This window comes from Grammomys surdaster, unplaced genomic scaffold (assembly GCF_004785775.1).
Source record: "Grammomys surdaster isolate TR1022 unplaced genomic scaffold, NIH_TR_1.0 268, whole genome shotgun sequence".
Classification (NCBI taxonomy): domain Eukaryota; kingdom Metazoa; phylum Chordata; class Mammalia; order Rodentia; family Muridae; genus Grammomys; species Grammomys surdaster.
The window spans coordinates 749,920-764,288 of record NW_021604709.1 but is presented as its reverse complement, the minus strand read 5'-3'; the positions used below and the strand labels follow the sequence as shown (position 1 = coordinate 764,288).

General features: G+C 41.4%; 1 pseudogene; it reads left to right on the top strand.

Annotated features, from left to right (window-relative positions):
• Positions 1-11,217: 11,217 nt before the first annotated feature.
• LOC114628471 lies at positions 11,218-11,940 on the top strand (annotated as a pseudogene).
• Positions 11,941-14,369: the final 2,429 nt, after the last annotated feature.

The following is a 14,369-nucleotide window of genomic DNA, read 5'->3' as shown; positions in this document are numbered from 1 at the left end:
ATATATAATTCCTCTGGTGGTAAATGCTGGTAGATCTGCACATAAACTGGGGGCCTCTTGTTATCTACATTTTGTCCTACAAGTTCTCCCTGTCCAAAAGCAAGACTTTCTCCTGCCTCCCCTTTTCCTCTCTCTGACCCAGAAGTCCAGCCTATTCCTTACCCAGTGATTGGTCCCTTGAAATTTTTATTCATAAGGGGAAGGTTCTGCCACATGATCATCTCATCAGATTCTGAGAAAGAATTTGGCAAAATTCAACCCTCCTTCATGGTAAAAGTCTTGAAAAGATCAGGAATTAAAGGCTCATATCTAAACATAGTCAAGCAATATAAAGTAAACCAGTAGCCAACATCAAACTAAATGGAGAGAAAATAAAGCAATACCACTAAAATCAGGGACTAGACTAGCTGCCCACTCTCTCCCTACCTATTCAATATAGTACTCAAAGTCCTAGCCAGAGCAATTAAACAACAAAAGGAGGTCAAAGTGTTACAAATTGGAAAGAAAGAAGTCAAAATACCATTATTTGCAGATGATATGATAGTATACCTAAGTGACCCCAAAACTTCCACCAGAAAACTCCTAAACCTGATACTTCAGCATAGTGGATGGATGTAAAATTAATTCAAACAAATCAATTGCCTTCCTCTACTCAAAGGATTAACATGCTGAGAAAGAAATTGGGGAAATGACACCTTCACAGTAGTCACAAATAATACAAAATACCTTGGTGTGACCCTGACCAAGTAAGTGAAAGATCTATATGACAAGAACTTCAAATCTCTGCAGAAAGAAATCTAAGAAGATTTCAGAAGATGCAAAAATCTCCCATGATCATGGATTGGCAGGATTAACATAGTAAAAATGGCCATCTTGCTGAAAGCAATGTACAGATTCAATGCAATCCCCATCAAAATTTCAACTCAATTCTTCATAGAGTTAGAAAGAACACTTTGCAAATTCATTTGGAATAACAAAAATCCCAGGATAGCAAAAACTGTTCTCAACAATAAAAGAATTTCTGGGGAAATCACTATCCCTGACCTCAAGCTGTACTACAGAGCAATAGTGATAAAAACTGCATGGTACTGGTACAGAAACAGGCAGGTAGATAAATGGAATAGAATTGAAGACCCAGAAATGAACTCACACACCTATGGTCACTTTGACAAAGGAGCTAAATGCATCCAGTGGAAAAAAGAAAGCATTTTCAACAAATGATGCTGGCTCAACTGGCAGTCAGCATGTAGAAGAACTAAAATCAATCCATTCTTATCTCTTTGTTCAAAGCTCAAGTCTAAGTGGATCAAGGACCTCCACTTAAAAGCAAATACACTGAAACTAATAGAAGAGAAAGTGGGGAGAAGCCTTGAAAACATGGGCACAGGGGAAAATTTCCTGAATAGAACTCAAATAGCTTATGCTCTAAGATCAACAATCAACAAATGGGACCTCATAAAATTGCGAAGCTTCTGTAAGGCAAATAACATGGTCAATAGAACAAAATGGCAACCAACAGATTAGAAAATGATCTTTACCAATCCTACATCTGATAGAGGGCTAATATCCAATATATACAAAGAACTCAAGAAGTTAGACTCCAGAGAACTAAATAACCCTATTGACAAATGGTGTACAGACCTAAAGAAAGAATTTTCAACTGAGGAATACCGAATGGCCGAGAAGCATCTAAAGGAATGTTCAACATTCTTAGTCATCAGGGAAATGCAAATCAAACCAACCCTGAGATTCCACCTCATACATGTCAGAATGGCTAAGATCAAAAATTCAGGTGAAAGCAGATGCAGGAAAAGATATGGAGAAAGAGGAACACTCCTCCATTGTTGTTGGGATTGCAAGCTGGCACAACCACTCTGGAAATTAGTCTGTCGGTTCCTCAGAAAATTAGACAGTACTACCAGAGGACCCAGCGATACCACTCCTGGGCATAGACCCAAAAGAAACTCCAACATATAACAAGGACACATACTCCACTCTGTTCATAGCAGCCTTATATATAATACCCAGAAACTGGAAAGCAGCCAGATATCCTTCAACAGAGGAATGGATACAGAAAATGTGGTACATTTACACAATGCAGTTCTACCCAGCTATTAAAAACAATGACTTCATGAAATTCTTAGGCAAATGGATGGAACTAAAAAATATCATCCTGAGTGAGGAAACTCAATCACAAAAGAACACACATGGTATGTACCCACTGATGAGTAGATATTAGCTCAATAGCTCGGATACCCAAGATACAATGCACAGACCATATGAAGCTCAAGAAGAAGGAAAACCAAAGTGTGGATCATTCAGTCCTTCTTAGAAGGGGGAACAAAACACACATGGGAGGAAATATGGAGACAAAGTATGGAGCAGAGCCTGAAGGAAAGGTCATCCAGAGACTTCCCCAGCTGGGGATCCATCCCATATACAGAAAACAAACCCAGTCACTATTGCAGATGCCAAGAAGTGCTTGCTGACAGGAGCTTAGATGTCTCCTGAGAGGCTCTGCCAGAGCCTTACAAATATACATGTGGATGCTCGCAGCCAACCATTTGTCTGAACATGGGAACCCTAATGGAAGAGTTAGAGAAAAGACTGAAGGTGCCTAAAGGGTTTGCAACCTCATAGGAAGAACAACAATATCAACCAACCAGACATCCCAGAGCTCCTAGGGACTAAAACACCAACCAAAGAATACACATGGAGGGACCCATGGCACCAGCCACACATGTAGCAGAGGATGGCATTGTCTGGCATCAACAGGAGGAGAAGCCCTTGGTCCTGTGAATGCTTGATGCCCCAGTGTAGGGGTATGCCAGGGCAGTGAGGTGGGAGTGGGTGGGTGAGAGGGGAGCACCCTCAAAGAAGCAGGGGGAGGGGATGAGAGAGGGGGTTCCAGAGGGGAACCTTGGAAAGAGGATAACATTTGAAACATAAATATATAAAATATTCAACAAAAATAAAAACGTAAATATAAATAACAGAAAAAAGTAGATTGGACCACCAAAGAAAATCCTCTCATCACATAATAGTCAAAACACTAAATGCACAGAGCAAAGAAAGAATATTGAAATCTGTAAGAAAAAAAGACCGAGTAATATATAAAGACAGACTTATCAGAATTATACCAGACTTCTCAAAGACTCTAAATACAGAAGATCCTGGACAGATATCAAGCAGACCCTAAGAGAATATAAATTCTAGCCCAGGCTGCTATACCATGCAAATCTCTCAACCATCATAGATGGAGAAACCAAAATATTCCATAAAATACCAAATTTAAACAATATATATCTACTAATCAAGCCCTACAGATAATTCTAGAAGGAAAACTTCAACACAAGGAAAATAACTAGACAAAAGACCAAACAAAAAAAATAATCATCTTATAACAAACGCCAAAAAAAAAAAAAAGAATCACACACAATTCTACCTCCAACAACAAAGTGATTGCAAGCTAGTACAACCACTCTGGAAATCAATCTAGTGAGTCCTCAGAAAACTGGAAATAGTTCTACTTGAAGGTCCACCTATACCATTACTGGGCATATACCCCAAAGAAGCTCCAACATATAACAAGGACATGTGTTCCACTGTGATCGTAGCAGCCTTATTCATAGCAGCTAGAAGTTAAAACAACCCAGATGTCCCTCAACAGAAGAATGGATACAGAAAATGTGGTGCAGTTACACAATGGAATACTAATCTGATATTAAAAAGGGCTGCACAAATTTTGCAAGCAAATGGATGGAACTAGAAAGTATCATCATGAGTGAGGTAATCCAGACCCCAAAGTATATACATGGTATGTACTCATTGGTAAGTGGATGTCCAAAAGCTCAGAATACGCATGATATAACTCACAGACTACATGAAACTTAACAAGAAAGAAGGCCAAAGTGTCGATACTTCAATTCCACTTAGAAGGGGGAATAAAATAACCATGGGAGGCAGAGGGAGGGAGGGTCCTGAGTGGAAGGGAGGAAGGAAAAACTGGGGCAGGTTCAGGTATTGTAAGAGACAAGAGAGAAGTCCAGAGGTCCAGGTGAATGAATAGAAGCATGTAGCAGTTGGAAGTGGGAAATGAGGGGAACCACTAGAAAGTCACAGATGCCAGAGATGTAAGAGGCTCCCAGGACTCAATGGGGATGACATTATCCAAAATACCCAAAAAAGGGGAGATATAGCCTGAAGACACCACCCCTGGCAGATAGGTATTGCCCCCAGTTGAGGAAAGGGGAACTCACCCATCTCAAAATTTTTAACCCAGAATTGTTTCTGTCTAAAAGAAATTCAGGGACAGAAAATGGAGCAGATACTGAAGGAAAGGCCATCCAGAGACTGCATTGCCTTAGGATACATCCTATCCATGGACATCAAACCCCAACACTATTGCTGATGGCAAGAACTACTTACAGACAGAAGCCCAATACAGCTGTCCTCTGAAAGTCTTTGCTAGGACCTAACTAAGACAGATGCTGACACTCAAAGCCATCCATTAGACTGAGCCCAGGGACATCAGGGGAAGAGAGAGGGAAGGACTCAAGGAGCTGAAGGGGATTTCAACCCCATTAGAAATACAATATAAACTAACTGGACACCTCAGAGGTCCCAGGGACTATAGTACCAATCAAAGAGTATTCATGGGTAGGTCCATGGCTCCAGCTACACATGTAGCAGAGAATTTCCCTATCTGGTACCAATGGGAGAGGAGGCGCTTGGTCTTGTGGAGGCTTGTTGCCCCAGTGCAAGAGGATGCTTAAGGGACGAAGTGGGAGTTAGTGGGTGAGTGGAAGAACACCCTCTTAGAGGCAAAGCGGAGGAGAATAGGAAGAGGGTTTGTGAAGTGGAGACCAGGAAGGGGAACAACATTTGGAATGTAAATAAATAAAATAATCAATAAAAAAAGAAAAAAGAGAAAGAAAGATAGAAAGAGAGAGAGAGAGAGAGAGAGAGAGAGAGAGAGAGAGAGAGAAAGAAAGAAAGAAAGAAAGAAAGAAAGAGTTAACCTGAACCATAGAAAAACTCACTCAAAAATATGTTTCAATAAAAATTTATGGAAGTATGAAAAACACCATTTCCATCCCTGAAATAAAACAATTACTTAATTTACTTTAAGCAACATGCCATTTGTGGTATATTTACATGAGGTGCTGTGTTTATATGGATTTAAATATATGATTATTTAAACCATGATGACCACAAAGGGCAGGAGCTTCAAGACTATCTGAGATGCATATTTTCTGCTTTGAGAGTTGTATAAGATCTATAGGGAGGAATAGGTCAGGAGATGAAAAAAAATAATAACTAAAAGGTCTTAATTCTAAATTATGTGTAATAACTCTAAATATGCGTATACCTGCCTAGTTCAAAAGACTAGCTCCCCCCCCCCTCACTTTTCCTCCCTCCCTTCCCCCCTCCATGTGTTCCTGGCCAGCTTCTTCCTTTTGACTCTTGCTACAGCTGCCTTTCAGGCAACAGTGACTGCCCTTTCCTTTTGAGACAGTTTTCTTCTCGCAGCTGAGAACTCCAGGCCAGGCCTGAAGGAACTACTCTCAGGAGCAGCAACTCAGCTTCTACAGGTCTCCCCCATGGCTCGGTCTTTTACAGTCTATCACTCCTTTTGGCTCTGATTGTCCTATCAAGCCTCTACACTTCTTCCTTTAAGCTTTTCTTCAAGATTGACCTTTCTCCTCCTCTACATTTAGGATTTATCATCTAAGAAAAAACAAATGGGGAATAAAGGAGGCCTCTCTGCTAGAGTACCCAGCTACCATGTGGCCGAAGAGCCACCACATGGTAGAGCAGGCTCCTCCCCCACTATATCTATATCCACCAAGAACAATAGAGAAGCACATCTGAGACCTTTAACCCAAGTTTTTACATGAATATCTGAAACAGTGTTCATGCTTTTCAACCCAAAATTTTGGCACTTCTTTATTTAAATGTTTTCTTTTCTCCCTAGCATTTATGATATACGTCCAATAATTTTTCAACTTCTTTGAGATTTCCTTAAGGTTCAGAAGTCATCTAATCTACTTCCACAGGTCAAATCAATTATGCTGATCACCATTTTTCAGCCCCTAATTAACAACCAGTATCCTTTTACAGACAAACTGCTGCTGCATATCCCAGATGCATAACTAACATGATGTTTTTCTTCCTGAGCCATCCAAGACAGACTCAAAGGTACCTTCTAAGACTAATTCCCTCAAACAGCGTTGGTTTTCTAGGATCATAATGGCAGACTGTGATATGCTCCCAAGTAGCTTAATACTTGCTTACCTCCCTTTCCAGACATCCCCCTGCTGGGGTTCTGCTCCCCTGTTGTGATCACATTACAGGTTACTCACATAAATTAAAAGGACAGTGCTGCTCCCACAAATTCAACGGAGACAACACCATCTCCTGGAACCTTCCTGGGATAACAAGCTGCCTTCCTCCAGACAACTCATCTGACTGAAGACTCCCAAGACACGTGCTGAGATCCAGAGACATCCACTGAGTCCTACAGAGGACAGACGTAGACCTTCCAGCTACAGATGAACTCTCTTGCCTAAGTCAAATGGCTACTGAACTTAGAAAATGTTACATGTAAACAAGGAAAACATGTCTATCTAGATAAATCCGATGTTATTACCCTCAAAGTGTACAACCTATGGCAATGATCCCTTGCCTTCCCAACCCCCACCCTCAGCCTCCTTACCCTGTGACTTAATCGTGCTACCCTCTGTGTAGTGTTTTGTTTTTACTTCCACTTCATCCAAAGTTTTCACTACAAATGACAGAGTCACTCCAATGACGCCTCTCTTTTTTAAAACAGAAAAAAGGGGAATTGGAGGATCATGAAAAGATAGCATGGTTTCTTGTCAAGCACTGTCTAGAGATTTCCAGAGACCCAGCAGACTGGAGACCTCACAGGTCTCCCTGCAGGGGATGGCATGCATTTTGCCATGCTTCCAGACTCCAGGCTCCGGAAATGAGGCCAAAGACCTCCATGGATCCGCGCCTTTCAGGCATGTAGGACACCGCCCCTACAGCACCTCCCAAAGAGAGGTTTGTGACCTTTGGTCAGGTAGCAAACTTTGGCATGACTACAGGCCATAGAGCCTCAAGACATCTCCGTATTAATGAAATACCTAAAGGCCAGAGGATGTAGCCAATAAACCATTCCTTCCCAGACCCTCCTCCTACTTGCAAAAAGTATTTAACCTCAGGCCTGCCCTGAGAACACAGGGTACAGCTTCATCCATTTTCTGCCATGACAATAAATGTTTTGAGACCATGTACTACCTCTCGACTTCGGTGACCACCATGGGGAACTGTAGAGAAGGTCTTCAACTACTGAGCTGCTGCCTAACCTCCCGCTGAAGACATCTGTGCATTCTATCCACGGAGGCCACCCACTCAAGAGAACTAGCCAAGTCAGCCATGACCCAGGCAAGTGAGTTGTAGTGACCAAGAGTCTCCTTTCCATGGGGCGCCACCAGAGCTCATCTTCTCCCCCTTGCCCCTTTCGGCTGCGGGTTGATCTAGCCCATACGCCACCATCTTGGACTTTCTGTAGCCTCTCAGCAGTGCCTGAGAGCCCAAGGGCTTAATACAAGCCTGTCTACTGGCCACTGTCTGGCCAGAGGATCTCTAACCCAAGAGCTCCACCCTCAAGGGACCTCAGACTGTGTTCTCTTCACCCAGGAGCAGAGTCCCGTGGCTTCCCACAGCCTAGCATCTGCCTGGCGCTGCATGGAGTGAACTCAGTTGACTTCCAGTGCTTCTGGCCCCTGAGCTGCAGCCCCAGCCCCTTGGGGCGGCAGAAACGGGACTCACAATTTAGCCCAATAGGACCCATGCCCACACACGCGCTACAGCCCAACATATACCTGTTGATGTAATGTCACTATCTAAAGCCCAAATGGATAGAAGTAAACGGTGAAATATCCAATACCACAGTACTGTGAGCAACTTTAACATGCTTCTTTTAATCATTGATTAAACAAGTTCAAGAAACTTGAGACAACTTATGACAGATACCATGAGCTAACCTCTGCAGGATGTATTCCTCCGCAAGTGTCAAAGGACAGAGATCATCCAGGGTGTATTAGGTGACATCATCTGGGGCAGAGAACAACAATAAAGTCCTAGAAAATCCCCAAACAGCAGAAGATAAATCAGCATACTTAAAAACAACTCTTAGGAATGTGGGCAATAACAATAGCAATAAGCAAGTATCTTGAAATTAAAAATTTATAACATATTAAAAACTGAATTGTAGCCAAAACTATCTAGAGGGAAATTTGTATTTTTAATTGCAGATATTAAGGAAGGTAGAAATACTAAAATTCATGATATGACTATAATATCCAGAAGTTATAACAATAATAGGAAGCTAAACCCAAAATACATGGGAGGCCAAAATAATTAAGCTATTAATAACTAAATAAGTAGAAAACACAGACTTAGGTATATTATGTTTTTATACACACACACATGCACACACATATTTCTCATCTGGGCTGACAATGCTCAAAACGATTCAATATCAGTTATTAGAGCCCTCCTTTCATTTAAAAAAGCATTTCACATAGCAAACATTTCTTGATTTCCTTTCCTTTCCTTTTTTTTTTAAATCAAAATCACATTGTATTACTATGATGTGGTAAAACCAACTCCAAAGGAAAAAGAAAACAGTAAATGTGATGTCATGTAGCTGAAACTGTGTTCATTCTGATACAAAATCTTTGAGCTTTAAACTACATTTTGTTCACAAAAGTCAGGAAAAGAAAATATGTATTCAAAGTATGAGTAAAAGATAAGCTCAGCCTTAGAAAAGGAAGCCCAGGAAACTGAGTGCTATGAAGGCAAAATCTGAAGAAGGTGGTAACAGGAAATGACAAACTACCTCCTGAACTAACTTGAAGATATGTGTGTGCACAGAAGCTCACCTTTGCACAGGTGCTGCATGTGTTCAATGTGCACAGTAATCTCCAGAGCTCACTAGCAGGTGTGTGTGTGTGTGTGTGTGTGTGTGTGTGTTTGTATGTACACTTGCATGCATATGCATACACAAGCAAGTTTCAAATGTGTGTGTGTGTATGCACTAAACATGCACTCTATAAAAATCAATGGCACAATGATAGGACAATGAACAACGAAAATGTGAATAGAATAAAAATGAAATGTCAAATACAAGCTCAAAAGAACATCTATTTAGTTTTAATTACATCTGAAAAAAATATATGGATTGGATGATTTCCTGAAAATATAAAACACCAATAAACCTAATTCCATCAGGTACCAGAAATCTAAACAGCTCAAAGGCCACACTACAAATTGAGAATTTGTTCAGGTTATACTAAAGAAATATTAAACGTAATGCTAGTAGTCATTTACAGGAACAAAGTAACATAGCATCTTCTAGAAGGTACTGCTGCTACATGAAGAGATTAGAGCACTGTAGTGAATAGTCCCTTCTGCTGCAATGCAGGGAATAAAGACTGTGTACACATGTGCATGTGTGCTACCTGGAACATGGCCATCTATGCTGAGGGCATGGGAGAAATGATTCCCTCTGGATGCTTAGGGTGGCTACTCAAGCATGCGGGATGTGAAGAAGCTAAATTGTTACATTTTTATAATGATCACTGTGAATAATTTTTGCTATGCTCTTGCTTTAAAAATGGAAAATAGACAGTATGTATAGAAAACATCAAAGTAGTCTTCCCACACCTATTTCTTATCATCTAGTAAGATGCAAACATCAGAGGCAAGTTTGAAAAATCAGTCTCTGATGTCAAATGTGCTGCTGCCTGAGGCTGAACTATGTGTGGAGTTTCCTGCTAGAACAGGCATGATACTGGGGATAGCAAGTCCCAGTCCCTTTGTCAGTCTGTACACAGCAATAAAAACCTGAATTTGGTGGCCCTAGTTCCTTTTCTGCTAATGGTCTCTAACCCAAGCTTTAATGATAAAATAATAAAATTGGGTCTGGAGTGCGATTTCTGAAGTGAGAATGGTGATTAACAGCTACTGCTGCTAAGATCTAGCAGAAATTGTCATAGTTTTCAAAGAATTAAATTCCTCCTCTATTAAAAAATGACTAACAGAATTAATTGTCAATTCAGCAGCTTGCATGACAATGAGAGTTCCTGAACTTTTAATGAACTGTTTCTTTTTAAATGTTCTAATGAAGCTGACTTCAGAAAGCAGTTCTTCAGTAATTACCAAGATCCAAGACTCTCCCAATGAGCTCTTGGGTATCATAATTTCCCTTTGACCTTGAGCTAAGGACAGATGAATAAACACCGGTATAAGAATAGGTGGTAAGGAGCTGGAGAGATGTCTCAGGGGTTAAGAGCACTGATTGTTCTTCCAGAGGTCCTGAGCTGAATTTTCAGCAACCACATGGTGGCTCAAAACTATCTATAATGGGATCTGATGTCGCTGTAGACAGCTAAAGTGTAGTCATATACATAAAACAAATAAAATCTTTTTTAAAAAAAATAGGTGGTGAGAAGCCTGGGTGGATGGTTATACCTTTGACTCCAGTATACTGTCTTATATCCTCATTCTGTGGTCAGCCCCTTCATTGCTGAATCTGAACAACACTGAATAACTGGTTTAGGATAGAGTGTGTGCTGACTGATTTCTGCCAACTGGACACAAAGTAGAGATGCCTGAAAGGAGGAACCATCATTTGAGGAGCAGCTCCTATCAGATTGGCCCATGGCAGGTCTATGGGGGATATTTCCTTAATTAATGCTTGATAGAAGAGGATCCAGAGCACTGTGGGCAGTGACATGCCTAGAATATATCAGAAAACAAACTGAGCAAGCCAGTAAACTGTTTCCTCCATGCTTTCTGCTTCAGTTCCCACCCTCAAGTTCTGTCCTTGAGTATTTGTCCTGATTATCTCAATGATGGACTGTGACATGGAACTGTCAGCCAAATAAACTCTTTGCTTCACAAGTTGCTCTTGCTCATGATGCTTTACCATAGCAGTAAAAACCAACCTGGGTGGGGTGGGAGTGGGGCTGCAGTGGTGTCTGGAGTAGCCAGGGAGGGTGTTACTGGCAGTGGGCAGCTGCCATGTCTCTCAGCCTGGGCATGGCTGAGGTATTGGTCTTAATGAACAGCATCACTGTTTTGCTGTAGAAGGGCACTGTGTGCACTAAAAGGTGAGGCACTTCCTACAAACAGAAAATTGCAATGGCTGTTGGCCAGATTGGAAACTTCCTAGCTTATGCTGTGATCCTAAGGTACTGGTGACTTCACTGGGTGCTCTTAGAGTACTATTTGGGTTTATTTTAGCTTCTTATCTTCTGAAGGAAAACTCAGCATCTTGGGCATGTTGGGGAGTCTGCTAAGCTATACAGATTCAGTCATGCTGATTATCCATTCCCAAAACTCAGAGTGTAACAACTCAGGATGAGTTGGAGGAAAAGCTGACCAATCCAGTTTTTGTGGGATACCTGAGCATTATGCTGCTCATACTGCTATTGATTGTTTGGATTGTACCAGGCCACAGGCCCACCCACATCATTGTCTACACCAGCATCTGCTCCTTGCTGGGAAGTTTCACTGTGCCTTTCACCAAGGGAACTGGGGTGGGATCCCAAGACATCTTTCATAACAGTCCATTGAATCAGAGAGCCCTCTACCTGTGCCAGATGCTTCTGGCTGTCCTGGGCTGCAGCACCATTGTCCAATTTAGGTACATTAACAAGGCTCTGGAGTGCATCGATTCTGTGTTTTGGTCCTACTGGGTTCACCCATCCTCTTCTAGAGTGGAACAATGTAGACCTGGTGGACTTTTTCAGCATGGTCTGTGGATTTACAACTGTATCTGTAGGAACTGTCCTTATACAAGTATTCAAAGAATTAAACTTCAACCCTGAGGAGACGAACAAATCCAATAGGAAAACAAACTAAGATGCCACCAAGGGCCGGGGGCTTGAGGAACAGGTGTTAGAGGGGGTTGGTGGTTGGTACTACATCTCAAGTAGCAAAGACTCTTAGTGAGAGTTGCCGGTACACTAATAATCTAGAGGACAATAAGAAGCCTGGTTTTGCACCACAGTGGAGTCTAGACTTCTGCAGCACAGAGTTTCCAATGATGGTTTAGGTGTAAACTCTCTCTAATGAAAGAAATCCTATTTTCATTTTCATTAACCTAGAAGCTTTCATTAATTACTATTTAAATATTTCAATGTGATTTAACTATGAAATAAGAATGAGGTCTTTCCAGTTAGACTTTTTAGGGGACCAGACGTTCATAGATATCTTGGGAAAGGAAAGGAAATCTGGTTGTGTACAGTAAACAAGACTCTGTAAATGATTCTTTAACAGCTTGACTCTCCTACATGTACCCCAAAACAGTAGTAAGCAGAGAGAGATGAGTTAATGACAGTAATACAGAGTTCCATGGATAGGTGACTTTCCAATAGCTCAAATCAATTTTAATGCCCTTGTTGTTTGAATTATTAACTTAATTTAACTATTAATGTGTATATGTTAAATGTTCTTTGTGTACACTGGAAGATAGGAAAACTAAAGATATAGAAAAAAATTGAAAAGTGACTCATTTGTATATTATTGTCCAGTTACGACAACTAATTACTTAACAAAAAAATATTTTATTTGCATTTAACCTCTGTTACTTGGATCCATTATGTAAAACACTTGCTTTCTGTTTCAGGAGACATTGTGTCAGTTCAGGAGGAACATAAAAGTAAGAGGGTCTGTCATCAGGCTGAATCAAAAAGACTGAGCCCCATCTAGGATGTTGTGTCTTTTAACCTCTTCTCTTAGCTTAAGGACTTCCTGTGACAAAGACCAATGCCCACGAGTCTCTAGCTCTGACTCCTGCAGGGCTTTTCTGATTCTATACCTTGGCAGATTTTTTCCTTCTGGAAGTCAGTCTTCCATGAGGTTTGGTCTTCCTTCTGGAACAAATACTGCGGGAAGCCAGAGAAAGAAGCTGGAAGTAGGACTATGTTGTTCACTTAGTCAATCCTAACAGAGCATTCTAGACATCTCTGATTATGCCGTGGTGAGTTCTCACTACTCAACCTACCTGCCTGGGAGGATGACATGAGGGTCTAGGACTCCATTCAGGTTGCTAGGCTGTTGAGGGGTTGCCTCTTAAGCACTATCCCCAAAGGAAAGCATAGATCAGGAATTTGGGGAGACATACAAATAAAAGTTACTGTCAGTCAGTTCACCCAGACTTGGAATAGCTTCCTGTATTCTCTGGACTCATAAATGGCACTGGAATACTGAGCACTATCTTTAGGAAACGTCAAATAACCAGATCATGCCATAGCAGGGAGGCTAACAGGGTATATCTGGGTGTTAGAGAGAAGTTTATATGGCATGGATACATAGTAAGATGATGTTTTTTGAGGAGAAGCTATAGTCTAGGGCCCTGGAGGAGAGCTGCATTGTGTCTAGGACCTAGTCCATCATGTGTTCTTCATGGTAGGGTGTTCCTTTCTGCACTTAACTATTCAAATCTTTTAACCCATGTCTTCCACTAAGACTTACTCTGTTGGAGCCAAAGGTGACTTTGAAGTATAAACTTGTGTTGGAATGTAAAATTCTCCTGGGGAAGTCAGGCTTAGCCGGTAGGCACCTAGCTTCTTCCTTGTCATCATCTTCTCACCCTGGCACCCTTGCTCTCTCCCGGCAAATACCAAGCTCATAATCGTTGACTGGAGGGTGTCTCTAAGACCTAGTTTGTTTGGGTTGGTTTGGTTTTGGTTTGGTTTCATTTGGTTTGGGTATTTTTTGGTTAATTTTTGTTCCCAGTTGCAGAATGTCACATGTCCTTGCATGACATAAAGGACTCATTCAGATGATAAAGTTCAAACAGAAGAGTGATTTGTGGTATAGGAGATTAGACAGCTACATGATGAGCCCCTAGTGAGTTTAAAGGTAAAGCAACAGCCAGAGTGTATGCCAGATGATATGTGTGCAAAGTACTGTCTGCTTACAAAGAGGGCTGGGAATATTCAAGGAGCAGAGTCAGAAATCTGTCTGCTGGTCTAGATTTCCTGTGTACAGCAGACTTTCCTTAAGCCCAGTAGAGGGCAACAAAGGCTAGAGAGAAGCTGTGTAGACCTTGGCCCTGCCAGGGCAACAAAGACATGTGGATGCTTAATTAATGCAAATGTGTCTTAATCATCCTCAATTGGGGCTCCTGGTGAGGGTTGCTATGGTCACAGGTCTCTGTCTTCCACATTAGCTCCGTATGTCCTGGTTTAATTCAGGCAGTGTGTGGCTGTGCTTTGAGCCCTGGGTACCCATAGCAGTTACCACAAGCAATCCTGGCACCTCTTCCTCCTGTCACATTTCAAGAG